Source organism: Sminthopsis crassicaudata, chromosome 2 (assembly GCF_048593235.1).
Source record: "Sminthopsis crassicaudata isolate SCR6 chromosome 2, ASM4859323v1, whole genome shotgun sequence".
NCBI classification, from domain to species: domain Eukaryota; kingdom Metazoa; phylum Chordata; class Mammalia; order Dasyuromorphia; family Dasyuridae; genus Sminthopsis; species Sminthopsis crassicaudata.
In genome coordinates this window covers 127685182-127710891 of record NC_133618.1, presented here as the reverse complement: position 1 = coordinate 127710891, position 25710 = coordinate 127685182, and the positions used below count along the sequence as shown (strand labels likewise).

The window sequence follows — 25710 nt, the reverse complement described above, 5'->3', positions numbered from 1 at the left end:
TTGGATCTCAGCTTTGATTCTTCCTATTTTTGTGATCTTAAGCAAGTTAAGATCTCTTGGATTCTGTTTCCTCATTAAAAAGAATTCATTGTACCAACTAACTTCTAAGATCATTCCAACTTAAAATATGTACTAAAATTGCAGAATCTGAGGAAAACATGCAGCTTCTATAATTTTCTATTTGTTTATTGGTCCAGAAAAGTGACTCCTTTTAAAATTATTTAATACTAATATATGTTTCTTTAAAGCTTGCTAAAATTTTTATGAATTTTATCTCAATTGATTTCTTCATTTTTCAGATGAGGAAATGGGCAAGTGCTTTGCCTGGGTTCACATATCTAAGGCTTAAGCTGAATGTTCCATCTTCAACATTTACAAAGTCAAATCTCTTACTTATGTCATCACATCTCCTCTGATTGGGAGAAGAAACCTATCTGGCTTGGGCATAGCAGTCAGCATGAAATGTAATTCCACTTTACTTAACAATCAATACATTTCCCAAAATTACTAATTATCTTTTCAAACTTTAAAGTGAATCCCTTTTTTCATCACAGCTCAAATTGAAGAGGTTCCATATATATCACAAATACCATGAGTATATTAGTGCTCTCCCATTACTGCCACTATCAAACTATGTAACTTTGAGAATGTAACAATTCCTGAAGATTTAACTTTTCTTACTATAATATGATAAGTTTGAACTTGGTGATCCATTAAATTTCTTTGAACACTAAAATGATATTTATAAGAATAAGACATTTAATTTGTCCTCATTCCCCAGCTGACATTCATATTTGATGTAATTAAAAAATGAGAAATAATAAGGTGATTTCAACTGGTGAATCCTTTATAAATCAGGAACACCCTTTTCTTTTTTTCTGAATTGGAAAAGAAACTATGTTTTGCTGCAATGAAAATTGGCCTTACCTCTGAGGGTTGTTGAAAGACTAAGTTTCTATCTCTTCAGGAAGTATTGGCATTATCCACTAGTAGAGAAAAATATTGAATTTCTGAGAAATAGTCATTCTTGGATGTTCTTTCTTTTCCTTTTCTCTTTCTGTCATGGCATATAGCTCAGAAAGAGGTAGTTATGTTAAAGTTGTAGATAAAGTTCTAGAGTTTAAGGCTTTTGTGAGGTAACAGAGACACATACTTCAGAAAGGCATAGATACACAACGACAGTCATTTGAGTAGCTTTAAGGAGAAGAACCTCAAGTGGTGGAAAATAAGACCAACTATCTATCTATCTATCTATCTATCTATCTATCTATCTATCTATCTATCTATCTGTAATGAATTTCTAGCTGCGTAAGAGAGCATATATATATGTATAAATATATATATATATATATATATATAAATATATATACACACACACACACATATATATACACACACACACACACACACACACACACACACATATATATATATACACACATATGTAGCTCTAGAAATTCAGAGTCATTTTCCAGAGAGGAACAGATCCTAGGAGATAAGTTGAACACAGCTTTCTAACAGTGTTACTTTGCCTGGGGGATTTAAACCTGAGTATTTCCCAGGAGAGAAAGAATTCAATGTCTTATATTGTAGTGAGTAGCCTTTGCTGTATGTCTTCCCAAACATATGCCTTACTTGTCTGAGTATGTAACTTTGTGTATAGTGTGTATTTGTGAGAAAATTGTTTCCAGGTTTATGCAAAATTATTTTGTAACACTTTTAAAAACAAAGTTATAGAATCAGTAAATGCCATTGTTAAGAAATTATCATGCCCACATGCCGATTATTAAGGTGAAACATGCTGATGGAGACTCATATGCTCATGTTTCTCATAATAATAGAATTACTGACCCACCAACTATACACTAAAACCTGGGAATAGCATTTACCCTCTAGTGACCCAGTTGGCAAGTATAAAAATTGGAAGAGAAGCCTGTTGACACTATTACATATGAGTGTATACAACTTTCTATTAGTAGTTTTCAAACATTCTCACTTTTCAGTAAGATGAACAAAACTGATAATCAGCAATATACATCTATCTGAAAAAAATCAGTTTTATATAATGAATATAATCAGTAGTTCTGATTTTGATAATATGCCATTGAGCTGTGTATATATATATATTATATATATATAAAATGGATTATAAATAGTTTATTACAATTCACATTAATGTCTTTTCCAAAGTGCTTTACAAAACTTGCATTGTTTGAATCCTGTAACAGACAGTAAATATATAAATATAAATACCAAAACACCGAGTACTTAAGTGACTTTTACAAACAGTAAATCACAGGGACAAATAGATATTCGAGTTGGGTCTTCCTAATTATAAAGAAAAAATTCTATTAACTTTGCCACATTCATTTTCCAATAGTAGTCTTTGATAAATATTTAGATAACTAGTGTTCTTTTTTATCTGAGGCAAAGAACCAAAGGGGTTCTCAAAACTTACTGTTTTCTATAAATGATCATCACAATGAAAACTATTGGCCATAGATTTAAACCTATAAATGTAATATCTTCATTTTGCAGGAAAGAAAAATGATACCATTAAGTGTTTGTCCCAGAGTCATACAGGTAATAAGTGAAAGATGGAATTTTAACTGACATCTGTTAATCTTCTGACTCTAAAACCAGAGCTCTTTCCACTGGATGATGCTGTTGTTGATAATGAAGATGCTGCTGCTGATGATGACGATGACGATGATGACTACAATGATGATTATGAAGTAGAAGAAGGTGCCTACTAGACCTGAATTAATAAAGTGAATTTCAATAAAGAAGTTGCCTCTACTAATTCTGATTTGCATCTGCTCAGATAGTAATGGCTTTAATGAATTTCCTGGGGCACTAGAAATTAAACACTTGCCCAGTGTCACATATTCAGTACTGTCAAAGTCTAGACTTGATCCCAAGCTTTCCTGACTCAGACACTTAATACTTCCTAGCTGTGTGACCCAGTGAAAGTCATTTAACCCCTATTGCCTCAGAAAAAATTTCATTCTGCCTGGAATAAGTTGTCTCCTCATCTCTGTCTAATGATTTCCCTGGTTTCCTTCAATTTCCAATTAAAATTCCAACTTCCACAGGAAGTCTTTCCCAATGCTCCTTCATGCCCCTGCCTTCCCTTTCTTGATTATCTATATAATTATACATATATATATACATATATATATATATATATATATATATACATATATATATACATATGTGTGTGTGTGTAATATGTATATATGTATGTATATGTGTGTATATTTGTACATAATTGTTTTACATTGTCTTTTTCATTAGCTTGGGAAGTCCTTGAGAATAGACTGTCTTTTGCCTAGTCAGGATGACTATATTATCAGTACTTAATAAATGTTTATTTATTGACTGTTATTGAACTTGGTTGTATTTGCAATATGGTTACATCCCTTCCTTCAAACAAAAGTAAACAGTTAAAGTCATCTATGGAAATGACTATCTAACAATGTATGCAGTATTATGCCCTTGTAACCCTTTACATGGTAGACTCCCTGCATTAAGGAGAGGGAATGCATGGATAAACAGGCAGAAAAGTAGATAGGTAGATGGATGTGGATGGACAAAGAATGTTGCTTCCTTCAAGGAGCTTACATTGCAATGAGGGATGATGATAAATCAAAGAAAACCCATGCAGGGTTTGTTGAAGCAACCAGGTGAAAAGACTACTGAGAAAAAGGTATAAATGTCTAGAGAGTAAAAAGTAGTGTTAGAAATCAAGTTAGCTCAAACTACAAAGCCATAATATAGTATTATGTGTCAGTAACTTGTTAGAAAAGAGTGCTATAGAGTGGAGATACATCCATTAAAGCCAGAAAGAAGGTATTTTTCACTTTTTCTTCTGCAGAATCTTCCTTGGTTAACGGTTATTGAGTGATCAGTTTAATTTTAGCATTGTTTTAACTTACATCTTTGTAGCCCAGCTCTCTTATCCTTTAAAATAAATCATTAATGCCTATCATCTTCTTAATGTATTGTCATGCACCTCTATTCTCTTTTCAGCTAATCTACACCTTGTCACAGCCTCTCCTCTCAAAAAGTTTTTTTTCACCCTTACTCTTAATCTTTTTTTTTTCTTTCTGCTTTAAATGACACTATTGACTACACTATTCTCCTGCATAATATTATCTCCAGTTTTCCAAGACATTGCTCTTTTCTCATTCTTCTTCTATTTGTCTACCTTCACCTCATACTTTATTTTGCTTGATTTTTCATTCACTTAATGATTTTTCATTGTAAATATGACCAAAAAGTTTGTTCTAGGTTTCTCTCACTCACTCACTCATGAATTAGAGATTGAAGAAGCTAGTTAGAGAGAAAATAATTAAAAGAACATTATAACACTTTAAGTCAATAATGAAAACTCAAATAGAAATGTATCCCTGAAATCTGAATATTAACTTAGAAAGTCACAAATTAACAATAATATGTTTTATTTCTGATTTTTTTTGCTATCATTTCATAATTACATTTTAATTTGGTTCAATCCACTTGGGAGATTTGCTGATGCATGGGCTGGTAGGTAGTGAATTTTATGTGGCTGATCTAGGTAATAAATAATAGGATTTGAATTAAGATGGATAAAGTAAGAGTAAAGAAACTATTTTGATGTAAACATGTTATAGAAACATAATTGACATTATTTAGCAACTGCTTAGATATACTAAGAGGATAAGTGAATAACTGAGAATGATCTGCAAGTAACAAACTTTTGTGAATGGAAGAATGGTGATAGCCCCTTTAAGATTCCTTTCTGATTCTCAACCCCCATCCCCTTTAAGATTCCTTTCTGATCCTTAACCCCCATGACTGACCTTTGATTTACAAGACCTGGTCAAAAGCACCCTTTTGTATTCCAAAGGGAGATATCGGGATCTGAGCTAATTTGGGCTGTCCCCAGCTCCCATTCTAATGATCTGCTCAGGTTTCCCAACCCCCACCTGGTGGATTCTGGCATTTGCTGGGTTCAGTGAGCAACCAACTTGGGACTACACCCATAGGCCCCTTTAACCAAATAAAAGAGCCAAGCTGGAATCATCTCTTTGCAGAGGGTGGAAATATGCAAGCAACATGCTTTGCATCAGAAATATGCAAGCAATATGCTTTGCATCACAGACTCTCTATCAGCCACTTATGGTGTATGGTGTATTCTTTTCTCTATCTAATATCTTTTACTAACCAGAATTTAACCTTACTTCCAAGCCCTACAATAAACCTTTTTTTTTTTTTTTTTTTTTTTTTTTTTTTTATCAATCTAGGTTTTTGGGCCTGTAAATTCCTTTACAGGGGACTCTGCGCCTCCACTAGAACTCATTTAACTTTGTATCCTTGCGCCAAATCCAGAGGGGTTGCAGGGGAGCTCCATTTGACTCCCTGTACCCCGAACCTGCCACTGGACCTCAATTAACCCTAATTTTATTTAGGTATATACCTAATCTAGACCTCATCAGGCATAAATGAAAAAGTATGTATGACAGTTAATTTGATGGGGGAAGATAATAAGGTTTATTTGGGGCATGGTGAGCTTGAGATTCTTCTGGAATATACAGCTGTGCAATCTAGAAGGCTGTATTTGGTAATCCTAACTTGATTGTCATAAACCATTATTTCCTTTCTCATTAGTTAGCTGCCACCCATGTAGAAGTAGAAAAGGTTTCATCTGTGGTTTTATTCATTTGTCTTGTTTTTTACCCAAATAAGATGATGGCAAATATATTTTTTCTCTAAAAATACATACAGACTAATATATAGATTAAAAGGTTATTTTAATACTAAAGATAATTGATGATGAGAGTTTGAAATATAATAGTTACAAAATGGGTAGAAAGAAAATAGTTAAAAATAAGCATTTAAATGTATAATTCAAGGATGTGGCAACTGAATGAATATGGTATGGCCATGAGCAACCATTTTTCTGAGTGGGAAAAATCTGCCAGAATTTATATCCCATTGGAACAGCCTTCTATAACTCAGTCATCTCAAATCTGTGATGGATGAGTTCTCTGAGTGAGATTTTTATGGAGAGTTCTGGACCATCAATAAAAAACATTAATTGCACCACATTACTATTATTGCAGCCCAAGATCACTTAAGTTAAATTTTTGCTATAACATTATACTTATATTTGATATGCATCTCACCTAATCTCCTAGAAATTTTTCACTTGAATTGTTGTCCTATTTTCTCTTGAACTATGTCATCCCATAAATATGTAATTGTAAATGTAAAACTGATTTTTTAACCCAAGTTGAGGATTTTACATTCATCTCTACTAAATTTTATTAAATTTTCTTCATCATCCTGACCTATCAAAATTGTTATGGATCCTGATAGTGCTACCTAATGTTTTATATATCCCTCCTAGTTTCATCTATCTACAGATTTAATTATCATGCCATCTATGTTCACGTTTTAGTCACTGATAAAAATGTGGAAAAGAATAGTGCTGATGATAGATTCTTAAGACAATCTGCTAGAGAATTCTCTGTAGGCCACTATGGAATCATTCATCAGTCCTCATTTTATTTTTTTAACCTCTTTCAAATGGTTATACTATTAATCCACACACATATTTCTATCTTATCCACAAGGATATTTTGATAGTCTTCACTAAATGTCCTGTTAAAATACAGAATTAACATAACTATTACTTCCCCAGATCTAACAAGGTAGATATCTATTCAAAAAATTCAAACAAGCTAATCTCTAATTACTTGTCCTTGATGAATTCATGTTGAATTATTGTGAGCCCCATTTCAATAAGCATTCAGAAACTACTGATGAACAAAGAATGCATTCCAAAATTAATCAGAAATTTAAGCTTTTTTCACTAAGCATGATTCAAAAATTTATTTTCTTCTCACTTTTGAAATCTTGTCAATAATTCATCAATTTAAAGGACTCTGACTTTTATCATAACTGTTAGCCAGCCACAGGCAGTATCAGCAATAATATGAATAATTTATTTTAGTATCTTGACAAATAATCTAGCTGGATTCAGGCATCTTAAGTCATTCGGGATTCATGCTTTCTCTCTGAAACATCTTCATTTATTTTGGATTGTAATTCCCTATTGTACATTTTTTCAAAATCTTATTCTTTTGAGGTAGAAGATCAGTCTTCTTGGTAGAGAAGATAGAAACAAAGATAAGTTTTGGCATCTTCCCATAATCTGTGATAATTACCTTTTTTACCCACAATATCAATATCATTTTTATTTAACTTTTCTCTTATACCCAACTTGACTAAAGAACATTTTTTTTGCTCTATTCAGAATTAAATGTGGTTTTACTTGTGGAATACAAACACTTGTTTTTTGCTTTTGTTTTTGTTTTTGTTTTTTTGGTGGGTTTTTTAAAAAAATTATTTAGGAACATTATCTCTGAGGAACAACAGCATGTCTCTGGCACTCATCTCTGTACATGCAACTGTAGATAATAACATTTGTATTCACTTTGTCTTTGCAGGAAATTATGCAGCTAATGACAATACTGTAGCTGCAGAGCTGTGCTGGGGCAGCACCAGCACTGCCAAACAATATGTACACAACTACATTGTAAAAAAAAAAAAAAAAAAAAAAAAAAAAATTCATTGTTACATTACAGAATGCACTCTGGCTATTTTAACCCCACATTCTACTCAAATGGACCTAGTACAAAGAGAAAGGTGTGAATTGACCTGTGAGCTATTTACATTTATGTACATTCTCAGAAGCATTACAAGGAGGGAAATTTACACTGTCCAGGGGGGAAATCCATAAAGCATTAGGTCAAAGGTAATACATGACTTTTGCTATTGTTGCTTGAAATTGTTGATTAAATGGTCTCTCCATGCTTATACAAATTAATTTATGGTTATTTAACCAAAAAGGAAAACAAAAACAAACAACAAAAAAACCTGGAGCTTGAAAGATATCTGACCATAATTTGGTATTTCCCTTCTAGAAGAGGGATGGAGGGAGAAGGGGGAGAAAAACATAGCCTAGGTCATTCTTTCTGAAGACGTTGGGACATTTCTTCTCCCTTCTCCCTTCACCCCTGGAAATAAATCTCTGCTGGCCCTTCCACAGTAAGGAAAACCGACCTCTAAATTTGTTAACTGAGATTAAAAGAAAAAAGGGGTTGGGGGAACGTGAGAGGGAGAAGAGAGTAATGGAGGTGGATGAGGATCTGAAGAGTTTAAGATAGGAAGGAAAATATTTGTAATACATCCATGAAGCTCAAAAATACTAGCATGAGGGAGCCTGGTCAACATTCCACCACGAGAACCCAGAAGCACATCCTCACTGTGCACTTGTATGGGGAAGGGTGCTGCACATAGCACCCATGAATAGAACATGCCTGTAGAGGCAACTAGATGTCCAGAAAAAAAAATCAAAGTCAGAGAAAAGTTATAGCAAACTGCTCATTGTACACAAAAGCAGTAAGTCTGTTTACTGCCCTAGCTGTTAGCCTCTAGGAAGCCATGGATGTGCGAAGCAGCCCTCGGCCACCTCCCTAGGGCCTGGAAAAATGAAGGTGTCTGCTCCAAAGCCCCTGACTCTGTTCTCTCTAAGTGGGGCATGGAGGCAGAAAAGTAGCTGGCCACTTGGTTGCTGATAATGAACAGAGGAGCCTGGGAGGAAGTCTCCTTTCACTTGACATCTCTCCCATCCCCTTCACCCCCCCCCCCCCCCCCGCAGCCTCAAATATGTCTACAAAAATATCCTAAAGATTCTTTTAAAAAATCCTCTCCTCCCAAATACTCCTTCTAAATCCCACAGCACCTGGCAGCTGATGCTAACTCTTCCTTTGGGAAGAGCTGGTCTGAACGTAGGGCGCTTCTTGGGCGCTCCTGCCCCAGACCCTGCATTTGGTTCCCTGCTTTTGCCTTCCCAACAAGGGTGTGACCCCCAGGGTATGGGTGGAAGGGAGGAAGGAGAGGCTACTGGTTAGAGGAAGGACTCCAATTGTTTTTCCCATGGACAAAGCCAGACTTTCTCCTCCTGGCTAGCATTCAGGGACATCAGCACAGGAAGAGAAGATACCAGACAAAAAAAACAATTAAAACACTTTAAAATGCTGATAAAGTTGGACTTCTTTTCAACAAGTCAAGAGAATACAGCATAACAATAATTTCAAGTCACCATTTGTACAGCACCAAATGTCTCTTTGCACACATTTCTGGGCACATTTGTGGAGGCCCAAGGTCTCAACTGTCATGCACCTAGTTCATTTGGAAGGGGCTGGAGGGAGCGGGGAAAAGGGCAGATCTCTCAATTTAACAATCTCCTAAATTTAGCTGGCAGGGAGGACACAAGAGGTACAGGGTTAGAGAAGTACTTAGAGCCTGTTTACATCTAAAACCTGTTTCTCCCCAAAACCTGGCTTTGAATTTAAGCACTTCCCACTGCTGCTCTGAGTACAGGGCCTTTATTAAGGCAATGTAATCCAAACCTTAACCTGCCTGTCTCTGCATAATGGCCAGTCGGGTTCTGTTTCTCCACTTCTTCTTGGGAGCCCTTCAAACGTGCTCTCCAACCAAACTCTGTCTCTAAGAACCTATTTCAGGGCTTCCCAAGGAAGCTTTCTTTCACTCTTGACCCCTTCCTACCAAATCCTTCGCTCCCTTTTACCACCTGATGTCCGCTGCCCAGCCATCCTTGGTGGTCTCACACATCCACCATGGTAACCAACAAGGTTCCACTTACAGTAAACTGTGGTTGGCAACAGCTCCTGCAGAGAAGTGCCAAGGCAAGGAGATGCTTTCTTGGGCCACGTGGCTCTCTGCCTGTCCCCTTTGCCCCCAAAACAAACAACTTCTAGAATAGAAACCTTCACACTGTATCTAATTTCTAGGCAAATGGCACAGAGCTCAACCAAGATGACATCAAGAAACTGGCCCAACGATTTAGTGGAAGGTTCTCCTTGGTGGAGGGGATGATGACCACCTCCTGTAGGGTCCTTCTTCCCGTTCTCCACAGTGACCCTGGCGTAGAAGCAGGACAGAAAGGAAAAAATATCAACTTCTTCTTCCTGTGCACTAATCTGAATTGAGTTCAATTAAATAGACAAGCTTTTTCCAAACAGAGTCTTGGTGGTCTCTGTGGAAGGAAGGAGGAGAGCACAATGCTGGGAATGACTATCCTAGCCTACCAGAGAGCTCCAAATTTCCCCATTCTGAAGTTAATGTCATCTCTTCCACAAAATGCTAAGATTATTTCTTCCTGTGATAAAACACTTTCCATGCTTTCTAATGGAACAACAGCTTTTCCACTAGAAAAATAATATCATTTCCTACAGGTCTAGGAAGCTTAGCAACTCCACTACATAGCAGAGTGTGAATGAATCCTTTTGTGACCGTGTTAGTACCCTGTATATCTTAGGATGAGCCAGTCAGGATAAACAAAAGTCTTTATTCTTGCTCTTCTGGGGTTGCCATCAAGGGATTAGATATAGGAATCTACACACCTCCTTTCTCTCTCTCCACCACCAAAGAATGATCCTGCTTGTCCTACTCCACCCTCTGATCTCTCTTCCCCTTCTTTGTCCACAGATCCAGCTAGCACAGAGTTAAGTAGGGTTATGCTCCAAGCATATGTTAATAGAGAATTGTCCGATTGGTAATTAGTCTTAAGTGCTAGGTTATCTTACTTTAAGTGCATCTGCTCAGTTCTAGCCCTTTACATCTCCTGCTTTCTTTTGTTTTAGAACACAGGTGATCATGCTATTCCTGACTTCTCAGGAATTGAGGTGAGAACCCCAAAAAGGAGGTGATCATACCCTCCCTGACTTCTCAGTAATTGAGGTGAAAAAATACCAAAAAGGAGGTGATCACACCCCCCCACCTTCTCAGGAAGGAAGATGAAAAGCACCAAAAGGAAATAGGGATTGCTAGTGGCTGAAGGGTCTTATTAAAGACAGGTGTGCACAAATCCATGGGAGGTATTACACAATCACATAGCAATAACACACAGGCTATTAGTGATGACTTTCCCCATAGTCAGTGCAGGCTCGATGAGGTGTAACAAACATGAATTGTACATGCAAGTAGTGACATAAAAAACAATATAAATCAACATGGTCTTGTAAAAGATTTCCAGAAGTCCTAGAAGGAGGGTATGTAAACATCAGTCACACATATGCCTTTTTCAGCAGCCAATAAATAGTCCAAAACCAATCTATTGCCCATTGCTTCACGTGTCAAGGAATCCAATGATCCCCAAAAGAAAGGCTTTTTATATGTTACAGAATCCAATGGTTCCTACAGTTTTTGAAGTCCTGTAACAGTTTTATGTCTCAGATAATCCAATGATTCCTGAGGGTTTTCAAGTCTTACAACAGTCTTATGATATCTCAGAGAATCCAGTGATTCCTGAGGGTTTACAAGTCCAACACTTTTTGATGTACATGAGTCAAACGCCATAACTGCCAGGTTCTTTCAGTGGTGGGCACAGTCAGCAAAGGAGCCACCCAATGTTTCTTTGGTCTTCTCCTTAGTTTCAAGGAACCGCTCTGTCTCTCTCTCATGAACAAGGCGAATACGGCTCATCAGCACCCATCTTATTCCTTCTCCATCTGTAGAGATGCAGCTAACCTATCTGGTCCCTTCCATTAACTATTTTCTGGGTCTCTCCACATGACCTGGCAATTATCTAAAAACAGTGGAGCTGCTCTCACTGGACAATGCCCTTCCAGATGAGTTATAAAACCTGTCTGCCAGAGCCAGTACATCATTGTCAAAGACTAAGAAGCTAATAGTATGAAAGGCTAGATTTAGATGTTCTCTAGGGTTAGCTGTGGCTCCCTCTTTCTTTTTTTTGGAGGAGAGTCTTGAGGTCTCTGTTTCTTCTCTCTACTATTGCCTGTCCTTGAGGATTAAAGGGTATGCCAGTGGTATGTAAAATATTCCACTATGCACAAAAGTGTGTAAAATGTTTAGAAGTATATGCAGGTCCATTGTCTGTTTTTATTGCTTATGGCACACCAATAATTGCAAATGCTTGTATAAGGAATTCAGTGACCACTTGGGCTGTCTCTTTTGCTGCTGGTATTGAAAAAATGAATCCTGAAAAGGTGTCTACCACAATGTGGATAAAAAGACAGATGACCAAAAGATTTATAATAGGTCACATCCTTTTGCCAAATTTCATTATGTCTCAAACCATGAAGGTTCTTCCCTGGGGGGAGTGTAGGAGCATAGAAAGGAAGACAAACTGGACAGGCTTTTACTATGTTCCTAGCTTCTTCTCTTGTTATTCCAAATTGTAAACATAAAGCTCAGGCAGCCTGATGATATTTAGAATGAGATTCTTGGGCTTCTTGAAATAAAGGAGTATTGGATAACATGGTTAGAAGGCTATCTGCCTTTGAATTATCATCAAAAATAGGACCTGGAAGTCCACTATGAGAGTGGACATGCAAAATATAAATCTTATCTAGATGCTTTCTCACTCGTTTTTGAAGTTCCTTAAAGAGCTGATATACATTGTAGGCTACAAATTTTATTTGGGCTGTGGTAATTCTTTGTACCACACCTACTGAATAGGCTGAATCAGATATTATATTTATGTCTCCCGGGTAATAAGTAAGAGCTAGAATGATTGCTTACAATTCATTCTGCTGAGTGGACTGGAAAGGAGTTCTGACTACTCTCTTTATAGTTAAGTCACGAGAATATACAGTGCAAAAGTATGTTTGGATGCATCTGTAAAGATAGTTGGTCCATTAAGATGAACTTTGAAACCTTTTTTACAAGAATACATTGTCAATTATATAACAGTCTGGTTATCTTTAATGGAGACCCATATTCAAAATTTGGAGCCATGGTTAATAAAATTTGCCACTCTGGGATGGTTTCACAGCATACATTAACTTATGTATTAGTATAAAAGGTGTATATCTTGTCAGGTCTTATCCAAGATAATTGTACTGCTTGCTTAATGGCCTTTAATAAAATTCTATCCACAAGCACTAGGTAAGGAGTAAGGCTTTGTTCTGGTTCGTGCTGAGAGATTCGCCCACTCTATCACACTGTCTCCTTGATGAAAGACTGCTGTGGGTGCCTCTTGTATAGCAAAAACTGATATTTCCAAGGGTTTTTGAGTGACTCTTTCAACCACATTGGATAAAGCTAGTTCAACTTGTCTCAAAACCTCTTAAGTTTCTTTTGTAAGCTGGCGTGGTGAATTTAAAGCACTTTCTCCCCTTAAAATGTCATATAATGGTTGCAATTAATAGGTATTCAAGCCTAACACAGGACGCTTCCATTAGATATGTCCTATCAATTTCTGGAAGTCATTTAAGCTGTTTAGTTTCTCTGTTCTTAAGGAGAGTTTTTATACTGTAAGCACCTTAGGATATACTTCATATCCTAAATATTGAAAAGGATTATGTCTTAGAATTTTTTCTGGGGCTATGTGCAATTTATAATTCCTTAGTATTTCTATGTTTTTATGTAGACATGTTTCTAACATTTATTCCTCAGGTGCACATCCCAATATATCATCCATAACATAATAACATTACTTTTGGAAATGCTTTTCTTACTGGAGTAAGAGCAGCAGCAACATATATTTGACACATAGTAGGGCTGTTTTTTATTCCCTGTGACAAAACTGTCCATTCATATCTTTTATAAGGCTCAGCTAAGTTAATGCTAGGCACTGAAATATCCTCCTTATCTAGAGGGATAGAATAGAAATAATCCTTAATGTCTATAACCCAAAGAGGCCATTCTCTAGGCAATTGAGTAGGAGATGGAAGTCCAGGTTGAAGAGTTCCCATAGTTTCTATCTGTTCATTTTCCTTTCTTAAATCAGTCAACATCCTCCATTTTCCAGATTTTTTCCTACAACAAATACTGGGAAATTCCAAGGACTTAGAAGAGCTTTTAAGTGTCCTTCTTCAAGTTGCTCCTGTACTATATCTAATAAGGCCTGAATTTTACTGCTAGCTAAGGGTCACTGTTCTATTCACACTGGTGTATCAGTTTTCCATTGGAAAAGAACAGGTGAAAGTGTTGGCAGACCTTTAACAGCAGTCCTGCCTAAAAAACCGAAGTACTCATTTTTAATCCTAATTGTTGTAAAATATCTCTTCCTGACAGATTGATAGGGATTTTTTCAACTATAAAAGGAGTAAAAACTCCTGTTTCACCTTCAAAAATCCATCTCAAAGGGCTTAGCACTGATATCAGCTGCCATGGATCCTCCTATGCCAGACATGTAGGTGTCTGCCTTAATCTCTGGCCATTGACTGGGCCAGTTAGCACCTCTAATGACTGTACAATCTTCCCCAATGTCTACCAATCCTTCTAACGGTATGCCATTTATACAGATGGTGAGCATAGGTTGGTAAGATGTCATAGCTGTTGTCCAGTATATTCCTGGATTTTGTTGTTTGGAGTAAGAATCTGGGCAACTATCACCAGATTGCTTATTAGGCGTCTGTATCAGTAAACCTGATACTATTACTTCTCCTGGGTGATAAGTCACACATTGTCTACCTGTATTAGTGACTGGGATATTATTTACACATTACCCAGTTTCCCACATCAGTGCATGGATGGACACTATTTTGTAACAGGAGGTGAAATGGTCAAGCCTATTGTTCCTGGAGGCAAGGGATCCATAGGCTGGAAAGGAACAGATTTCACCTCTTCAGGGGGTATCTTTAGTTGTCCCAGCTACATAAAGCTCTATTATCCCCAATTGTAATCCCTTTTTCCCATCAGGTTGCTTCCTGAATGATTAATTGTATAATCCCCTTCTCCCATCATATGGCTTCCTGGCTGATTGGTCATGTCTGGGTACTAAACTTCTAGGCCCTCTCTGGGTGTAGCATCAGCTGCCATCATTCCCCGAGTATTTTTTGCCTGGTGCCCTGAAGCTGGGCCCCTTAGCCCGTTTCCCTGAATCAGTCTATACTCTGATGTCCAATGGATCTCTGTTGCATTTTGGACATGGGGTATTGGGTCTTGTTCTCCCATCCTGTGTAGGAGACAGAATCACTCTGTCTCTATGCCAACACTGAGCTTTCAAATGTCCTACTTTACCACATTGAAAGCATTGACAAGTCTCTCTGGAAGTCCCTTGCCAAAAGGGACCCTCTCTTCCCATGTTCAGATTTGGGAAGTCTAGCTATAAAAGATATTTGTGCTCACTGTGGCATAGGGTGGTATGATTTCCTCTAAAGGTGCATGCTTGCGTAGTCATAGTATAATTCTTCTATAAACTTTATTAGAATTTTCTTTAGGAATTTGCCTTGTCATAATTTCTGTTATTGCATTTTCACCATTAATCTGTATGACAGCTTTTTGCAAATGTCCAACAAAATCAGCAAAGGATTCATTTGGCCCTTGTGCTATTTTTGTGACGGGTTCTTCCTTGCTGTTCTTACCAGGGATAAAAGCCCATGCTTTGATAGCAGCAGCAGCAATTTGCTCATATGCTGCTATGGGGTAATTAATCTGTACTGATATGTCTGCATAATAACCTACACCTGTTACTTGGTCATAGGTGATTGGAGTATTAACTCCACTTTGAATATTTTGTTGGGCTTGTATCCTACAGAACTCACTATATTCAGAAAGCCATAACAAGTTTTGTCCAGGTTCTAAGTATGTCCTTGCTATAGATTTTCGGTTACTAGGGGCTAAGACTTCGTAACCCAAATTTTGTAATAACTTCTTAACATAAGCTGATGTAGCCCAATAAAGAGTGCAAGCCTTTTTCAGGTCTTTGAGGATTTCTATATAAAAAGGAGTGTATCTTCTACTTTCCTGACCTGAAGAGTTAAATTGTTGAATCACAGGATACATTCCTATTTTCAAGTCAGCTATGTCCTGCCCTTCCTCTGTGGCTTTAAGTACTTCCTTTTGTAATCTAGTCATAGGAGGGGGTGATTGCTGAGGGGGAGGTGGTGGTATTATTACTGCCCCTCCCACTACTCCTCCTCCCTCCATCCTGAAAAGTGGAGTTGATGAGGGCATGTGAAAGATCTGCTCCTTAGGTGGAGTTGAAGCTGCCTTGTGAGAGGGAGAATCACCAAGCCCTTGAACCTCACTTTACTTATGCCCTCTGTTGATATTGTCATTAATCTATTCTTTGTCTTCCTCTTTTTCCTCACACTACGTCATATGGCTGTTCTTAAAACTTTTCTTTTTTCTACAACTTGCAGGATTCTTTAAGGCCAATTATATTATGTTGTATATATAGAATGTTTCCTTGGGAATTGAATGAGGACCTTTATCACCTAGTATTCACATAGTTGATCTCCTACTAGTTTCCAGTTATCTACCCCTATGTCTTCTTCCTTTAAGAACCAAGGGGACATGCATTCTAATGTACGCAAGAATCTAGCAATCTGCTCCCAAGTTATAATTAAGACTTATACCTTGATCAACTTAAGTATGCTTTCTATAAGGGCTAGGGATAAGACGGAATCTTTTCCTAATAACTGACCCATTTCAGCTAGAAAAAGTTACTAGTTTAGCTCTTAATAAAATAAGTTCCCTGTTTGTCTATTAAAATACTCACCCTATTTCCTAGTCATCGGGGATTTCTTCAGTGAAATTCGGGTCCTTGGTCCACAAGTTGAGCACCAAATGTGAGGAGCATCCTGATACCTTAGAATCAGCCAGAGTCAAGATAAGCAAAAGTCCTTGGTCTTTATTCTTTGTCTTTAGGGGTACAAGGGAATTGGATGAATGCAGGATCTCCACCACCTTTCTTCTCTTCCTCTCCTATTAAAAGTGACTCTGGCTCATTGTACTCCAACCCCTATTCCCTCCTACAATTCTCTATATACACTAAATGACTGAGCCAGCACAGAATAGTGGGAAGGGCCATTCTCCAACCATATTCTATTAGAGTATTGCCCAATAAGTAATTAGCCTTAAGTGCTCGGTTATCCAAGTGCACCTACTCAGAATTTCAGCCCTTTACATCATTCTTTCACTCATTCATTCTTTTGGATTAGAGTATATAATTTCCAACTATTTTTTGTCTATATTATCCTGACCTTAAGTTGAATGTGATTTTTATTTCATCATAATCTGAAAAAATACATTTATTATTTCTGACTTTCTGCATTTGATTTTGAGGTTTTCATGGCCTAATATATGGTCAATTTTTGTAACGCTTCCATGAAATGCTGAGAAAAAAGTAAACTCCTTTCTGTCTCCATTAAATGTTCTCCAAAGATCTATCATATTAACTTTTCTAACATTTTCTTTAGCATATTAACTTTTTAAAATTTATTTTGTGGTTCAACTTATCTGAGAGAGTAAGGTTGAGATCCCCAACTAGTATAGTTTTGCTGCCTATTTCTTCTGACTTCTCTCTTAATTTCTTCTCTAGGAATTTCCATGATATACTTATTACTTGGTGCATATATTCTTAGTACTGATATTTCTTCATTATTTATGGTACTCTTTAGCAAGATTTGATTTCCTTCCTTATCACTTTTAATTAGGTCTATCTTTACTTTTACTTGATTTGAGATCAGGATTGCTACCCTGCTTTTTTTTTTTTTTTTTTTTTTTTTAATTTCACTCTATATGGATCACTCTACTTTAAATGTGTTTCTTATAAACAAGGTATTGTAGATTCTGCTTTTAATCCAGTCGGCTACCTGCTTTCTGTTTTATGGAAGAGTTCATCTCATTCACCTTCACAGTTAAAATAACTAATTTTCTATTTCCTACCACATTATTTACTATTAAGTTAGGCTTTTCTCTTTCTCCCTTCCCTCCTCCCCAATATTTTGCTTTTGATGATCACCTCCCTCATTTAGAGCCCCTCCCTCTTTTTTACACTTTTCCCCTAATACTTCTGTTTTCCCTTCTATTAGTCTTTTTCTTTCTTTTCCTTTTTTTCCATCACATTTCCTTATAGGTGAGAAAAATTTCTCTGTGAAACCAAATATATCTGATGTTCTCTCTTTGAGCAAAATCTGATGAGAGTAAGATTCATACAATGCTCATTCCTCTCCCTTCTTTCCCTCAATTATAATAAGTCTTTGCGTCTTTGTAAGATGTAATTTCCCTTATTTTGCCTTCTTTTTTCCTCTTTTTCTGGTATGATCTCTTTCCACTTCTAGTTTCTTTTTCATATCATCATAATAAAATCAAATCGTATCCATACTCTCTAAATATATGCATAAGAGAAATATAATTCTCAAGAGTTCTTTCCTTTTTATCTTTTAATGTTTTTCTTGAGTTCTGTGTTTGGAACTCAATTTTTTATTCAGTTCTGGTCTTTTCATTAAAAATAGGTGAAATTCACCTATCTTTGAATTTCCATCTTCTTCCCTGAAATATAATACTTATTTTAGCTGGATAGTTTATTCTTGGCTATAATCCAAGTTTCTTTGCCTTTCAGAATATCAGATTCCTGGCCCTTCAATCCTTTAAGGTGGGAGCTGTTAGGTCCTGGGTAATCCTAATTGTGGCTCCTCAGTATCAAAATTGTTTCTTCTAGCTGCTTGTAAAAATTTTTCCGTTGGTCTGATAACCCTGAATTTTAGCCACAATATTCCTTAAGACCCTTTATGCAATCTTCCAAGAAATCTTTGTGAAATGGGGACCAGCTCATATCTTCCTTTGGTGTTTCACATGGAGTTTAGGAACCTCAGGATTTTATGTCTGTTCTTCTCTCTCCCCATAAAAGCTGTCTATGGTGAGAGTGTTTTTTTGGTACTTTTTTGTTCATCATTTTTAAGGGTTGAGATCTCCTCTTAACAGAAAGGAGCCACAGCTGCTTTAGGCAGTTTTGCTGCTTGACTTCTGATGCTGGGGAATTGTGGCTGGGTCATTGTGTTTAGGTCCCATTTCTTTCAGGGCTCAGTATTTTACAATTTGCCTTTTGTAGCAAATCTGCCAAACCACCTGCTTGCAACCAGCACATAGTAGTCTAAGAGGCTCACAGAAGAATCCCAGGTGCAAGGAAGCTGCAATGCTCTGACTCCCCACCCCAATCCTTGCCCTGGTCTCCCTCCCTGTGCTGTGGTCTGGGCTCAGCTGACTTTCCCCTGTCCATTTGAAACAGACCTGTTCTGAAGTTCTTCTGAGGTATCTTCTTCTAGGAGTGTGTTGTACTCCAAATATTTGAGGGTTGCTTGACTCCAAAACTAATTTAGACTCTTAATCTGCTGTTAGTTTAAGAGAAGGTCAGAGGAGGCCACAGAAAATTGGATCTGCTTTCAACCATCTTGGCTCTCCCTGCCCCTCTCCCCAGCGTTCTGCCATGTTTTGTTTGACTCTTTGCGGTCCCATTTGGCGATTTCCTGGCAGATATACTGAAGTTATTTGCCTTTTTTTTTCTAACTTATTTTATAGATGAGAAAACTGAGGCAAACAGGGTTAAATTACTTATGTAGGATCATATAGTGAATTGATATTTGAGGCCAAATTTGATTTGACTTCAGGCATAATGCTCCCAATCTATCTGTACTTACATACATATATAATTGCATCTAAATTTTATATTCATATATAGAAGCAATTATACATATTTATCTGAGATTTTCCCCTCACAATAAAGAATAAATTCCTTGAGATCAGGTAATATTTCATTTTTTTTTACTTTCTATCCCAAGAGCTTAATTCATTTTTTTTGCATATAGTAACTGTTTAATAAATTTGTTTTGAATTGAAGTTAATTGAGCTGGACTAATTAAAATGGAGCAATATTGTCAAATCCATCCTTCCTCAGCTAAAACAAGCAAAAGAAAATGCTGATTATACCTGATAAGTAAAGTCAATTATGTCTTAACACTATGAATTTAAATTTTCACTTGAAAGTCTGTTTTACCATTGGTTGATGTATTTATTTATTTGTTTGTTTGTTTATTATATTTTATCTTAGAATTAGAAGAAACCTGAAAAACAATGTATTCCAAACCATAAGGGAAAAATTTAAAAAATCTTTCTAAAACATAACCAGAAAATTGTCATCTGGTATGTGTTTAAAAGCTTAAAAAGAGGGAGAATCTAGTTGCTTCCAAGGTAGCCCATTGGTCTTTAAATTGCTATAAGAGTTAGAAAATTTATTTATATTAATTCTAAAATCACCTATTTGAAATATCTCCCCATTTTTCCACTTTTTGTCTTTAGCATAAAAAAAAGAATAAAATAGAAAAAAGTTTATTCTATCTTTGATGTGAAATCATGGTTGCCTCCCTATGTACACTTTTCAATTTTTCAATGGCCTTCCTAAAATGCAGTTTTTAAAAATAATAAACACAAAGTATGGTATGACTGTGGTATAACGCAGTAGAAACATCACCTTTTTGGCCCTGGCAACAAAGTCAATTAGTCCCTACTGGAAAATAGTCCCTGGAAAACATTTGAGCAGAGAATATAGTTTTTATTCAGGAAATTATCTTGGTTGATCTTCTGTTGTTATTACCGGCTCTTCTGTCCTCATAGTTACTGCCAAGTTCTTTCATACTGGGAATTACATTTTCTCTGCTTCAAGTTTCTGGCATTAACAGTGGTCCTCAGATAATGGACATCTTACTCATTAGAGGATTAGTGACTTTGACTACTGCTGTTTATGTGACAATTTGAAGATTGTTAACCATAACTTTTTCAGAAAATCAAAACCTTAAAAAACCCAATCATTAGATTAGGAAACAGTATAAATTTAAAACAAAACAAAACAGAACAAAATTTTAAAGTGCATCTTTGTTGTTTTCCTTCCTCCTATAAATGTGGTGAGGAACTGATTTTTTTCCTTTTTTTTTTTCCTTTCCTTTCCACCTCTTCCCCTTTTTATGGACTTGGATAGAATATGCATTTCTCCTACAGATGAAAATTATGTGTCCAGGGAACCAATCATCATGGAATATAGAAGCATGTCAGTTAACTAGAGGCTTCATGTATAAGTCTAAATGAGGTTTAAAAATTCCTTCCTGAAGTAGGGGAAAACAGAAAATAGAAAGGCAGGTATTTCCATGGTTTTATAGGAAGAGTTTCCTTGCCCAGAGAGCCAATCTATGATATTAATTTGATCTCTTTTCTCATTGGGCAATGCAACATCTTGAGTTAAAAATTTACTGGGCTGATACACACACACACACACATATATATATATATATATATATATATATATATATATATATATATATATATATATATATATATATATATATATATATATATATATAAAGCTCAGAGATAGCCAAACCTTAATATTTCTAACTTTAATAAATATTATATTCAAATTTGGAGATAACACTTACTGAACACATTTTTCAACATGATTATAAGTTGAAAATATTTGGAAATTCTACTTTCAAGAGCAGAAGAGAAAAGATGTGCAGTTGCAAAGAAACAGGAACATAATTAATGGATAAATTGTTAGCAAAGAAGTGCTTTCATGTGATCTAAATGTTATTGAATAGACCAATGACATCAAAGCCAAAATTATGAATGGTTTTCTATTTTCTGTGCTTTATCACAAGGTTCTTCTACCTATTCACCCACTTACCATTAGAGATATGGAGTGCATTGTTGAGAGAAGGTGATTCAGGTTAATTTATGTGTTATGTAATTTATTATTTGTTCATTTTTTAATATGTAATGTATTTTTGCATTATATCTATTGACCTGTTTCTAAGCAAATGTTTAAACTCTAACAATGGCTTAATTAAAAACATTTTGTTTCTGTAAATGTAATGTTTTATATGTGGGTTGGCAGTGTTTGCTGTAGCACAATATGTTACAGGCAACATGGCTGCTTCTCTAAACAAAAAGGAATAGATAGATGAAGTTTATTTCCCATCAACAGAATTATTCCTAAGATCATCTAGATCTGGGAGAATATTCTGGGTTAAACCAGCCAACCCAGTGAATGAGTAAACTTCTATATGCTTACATATGGATATGGTCAAACTACAGACCTTTTTTACTTTTGCCTCCACCTCTGATTAAAAAAAAAAAAAAAAAACAAAAAAAAAAAACAGGAAAAATGCAATCTTTTTCTTCTCTAGCATTGACTCAGTGAGAAATACTGGAATATTAACTCATATCTAAGTGGATGAATTCTTGTGAGTAAAATTGACTACACTTAGAATTTTGAACCTGAGAGGAAGGGAAGACTTGTGTTATTATGCTTAATTTCCTCATCAGTAAAATATGAGGAAAGTAAGATTTCAGAAGGTACAGCTCAATTTCTGGGAAGATTTGGAGCCAAGATTCATTGATATCTCATAATTCACTGGCATATTATGTGAGAGGAAAAATAATTTACTCCCCCTCATCCCAATATGCAAAGGAAATTTTTTTTAAGTGCCTTCTCCTACAACTCCTTGCTACTTAGGTCAGGAAAGAAAATGCTTATTCTGTTGCCTAGCAATAATATTGTTCTTGAAGCCCAGGATTTGGATAAAAAAAAAAATAAAGGGAGGGTGGGGAGGACAAGGGAGGGATTCAACTACTAAACAAGCTTCCAGAATTTCATTTTCTAATGAAGCTTTACATTTCTAAATCAGCTACAAACAGTGAGGGTGGACAAGCTAATCAAAGAAGCTGCTGACATAAGCCCATCTTGTATTCTTTCTGAATTGCCTCCCTCACATACATGAGGGGAAGGAAAGGTGTCAGAACACATAGTGTTGTTTCTTTTTCCTTAACATCTAGAAGAATAACACAACATAGAAAATTGGCACATTTAGTAGACATTTGCCTAAGATTTAAATTCCTTCTCTCTGCACACACACATACATGCACATGCACATGTACTCAATATCCTTTCTTTTCTTTTCCTTTTTTTTTCTTTCTCTTTTTCTCTATTCACTTATTTTTTTTTCACTGCACTTCCAATTGTCTCTATGGGGAATTCAACTCTAGGCTCCAGAAAACATCTGGCAGCAAAGTGCTGAGTGAGATCTGCCTTGTGGACAGTTGCTGAGAAGATGTGATAATTCCATTGTCTATTGAGCAGCTGAGCACATGTTGTTAAATGTCAAGTGTTTTCAGTAACAGCTGGAAACATGAAGCCACAGAAAGCCTTGTTTATTACCCTACAGCTTCTTATTCTGCACAGGAAACATAACTTCGTTTGTCCATGTGGCTCAGAATATTAATGACATCTTGAAACTGAGAAAGTTCATTCATTCTTTGTAAAAATAGAGTGTGATAAATCCCCAACTCCAGCCCCAGCCTCTTCATTTTCTTATTTGTCTGCTCTATGATGTGATTTTTTTTTCATATCATCACCTCAAATCAAAAATCATCCAATAGGCTTATCCAAGAAAACAATCAAATTGAGCAGAGATGAAAAATAACAACAAAACAATGAAATTAAACCATCAGGATCCTTCTAAAACTATGAAATTCTGATCCTGCTCTTTTGGACTTTTCCTCCCTAATTCAAGAATTGTGAACTTTGTGTGCATGTTTTGGTCTATATTGGAAATCTGGTGAAACCTATAAAGCCCTTATTAGATTAAAGGAATGAATTACATACAATCCATTGTATTACAGAGGAAACACAGGTTAGGATACCTTTCTTTAGGACTTCCGGCCAAGATGGCAGCGTGGAGGCAGGCAGCTGCTTGAGCTCCTCGTTTTCTCTCAGAACATACTTCATGACAAGTCTCAGACTTAATGCTTGACCCAGAAAGAAATCCACAAATAATCACCAAGAGAAGACATCCTTGAAAGTCGCCAGAAAAGGTCTGTGTTTGCTCAAGGGAGGGTCAATCAGACTGGGCGCAGACTGAGGGCAGGCAGCCAGAGCAAGACAGGCAGCTCACACAGCTCAGACCAGAGGGGGAGGGGTGCAATCTCTACCGTTTCTGTGAAAGGGCTTTTGCCCCAGTGTGGATGCTCCGTCTTGGCAGCAAGCCAGGAGCAGTGGAGAGGGTGTAAACACCGGAGGTGAAGATTAAAACCCCAGAAAGCCAGCATCTCTCGGAGCCTGGCCACCCCCAACCTCCACCTGGACTGACTCGGTGCGTTCTCAGAGCCTCAGAGCGCAGACTCAGTACAGTCATTGCTGTTTTGTTAGTGGCTCTCTGCTACCCTACCCCCAGTCTGTAGAGGAAGCCCATTAATACCATCCTTCCCTATCCCCCACAAAACAGACCAATTGTTTCTCTTGTCAGTTTGTTTTCTTTGATTCCTACTCTGACAAAATGAACAAAAAATTCAAAAGGGCTCTAACCATTGACAGCTTCTGTGTGGAAAGGGAGCATCCTTCAAATGCTGAGGAGACTAGGAACAGACTGTCCCCAGATGTATCCCCTGGGAGGGATATAAGCTGCTCCTCAATACAAAAGAACCTCATAGAGGAAATCAAAAAGGCTCTCACAAGACAGCTGGAAGAGAAATGGGAAAAGGAAAGGGAAGCTTGGCAAGAGAGCCTGGAGAAGTCATCCCATGCATTCAAAGACAGAGTGGATAAAGAAATCAAATCACTGAGAAAAAGATTAGTAAGCTGGAAAAGGTAAACAACTCCAAGGAAAATAGGATTAGTGAGCTGGAAAAAGAAAACAGCTCTCTAAAAAATAAAATGGATAAAATGGAAAAAAATTCCATAGAAGATAAAAACTCAATTGGACAATTACAAAGAGATATAAAAAAAGTGAGTGAAAAAAATACATCATTGAAAATTAGACTGGAACAAGTAGAAATGAATGACTCAAGGAGAAACCAAGAGGTAGTCAAGAAAAACCAGAGAAATGAAACAATTGAAAAGAATGTCAAGTACCTTACCAGAAAGACAATAGACCTGGAAAACAGATCCAGAAGAGACAATTTGAGAATAATCGGACTCCCTGAAAAATGGGAGGAAAAAAAGAGCTTGGACACCATTTTCGAGGAAATTATCAAAGAGAACTGCCCAGATATTCTGGAAACAGAGGGTAAAATAGACATTGAAAAAAATTCATCGATCACCTACTGAAAGGGACCCTAAAATCAAAACGCCAAGAAATATAGTGGCCAAGTTCAAGAACCATCAGACAAAGGAAAAGATATTGGAAGCTGCTAGAAAAAAGCAATTCAGATATGGAGGATCCACAATAAAGATAACCCAGGAACTAGCAGCGTCCACATTAAAAGAACGCAGGGCCTGGAACATGATATTCAGAAAGGCTAAGGAACTTGGTATGCAGCTAAGAATAACTTACCCAGCAAGAATGAGCATCGTTTCCCAGGGAAGAAGATGGACATTTAACGAAATAAATTAATTCCATCTATTTTTTTTTTTTATTATTCATTTTTCCAAATTATCCCCTCCCTCCCTCCACTCCTTCCCCCCGATGGCAGGTAATCCCATACATTTTACATGTGTTACAACATAACCTAGATACAATATATGTGTGTAAATACCATTTTCTTGTTGCACATTAATTATTAGCTTCCGAAGGTATAAGTAACCTAGGCAGATAGACAGTAGTGCTAACAATTTACATTCTCTTCCCAGTGTTCCTTCTCTGGGTATAGTTATTTCTGTCTATCATTTATCAACTGGACGTGAGTTGGATCTTCTTTATGTTGAAGATTTCCACTTCCATCAGAATACATCCTCATACAGTATTGTTGTTGAAGTGTATAGTGATCTTCTGGTTCTGCTCATTTCACTCAGCAACAGTTGATTTAAGTCTCTCCAAGCCTCTATGTATTCGTCCTGCTGGTCATTTCTGACAGAGCAATAATATTCCATAACCTTCATATACCACAATTTACCCA

General features: G+C 36.6%; 1 long non-coding RNA gene across 1 annotated transcript in view; it reads right to left on the bottom strand.

Moving 5' to 3' along the window:
• The window catches only part of LOC141553269 (uncharacterized), a 231048-nt gene extending 229984 nt beyond the window's left edge, over positions 1-1064 (bottom strand). The window contains exon 1 of the long non-coding RNA XR_012485360.1: positions 928-1064. This is a non-coding gene — a long non-coding RNA (uncharacterized LOC141553269). The remainder of the gene's footprint in view (positions 1-927) is intronic.
• Between the last annotated feature and the right edge of the window lie 24646 nt (positions 1065-25710).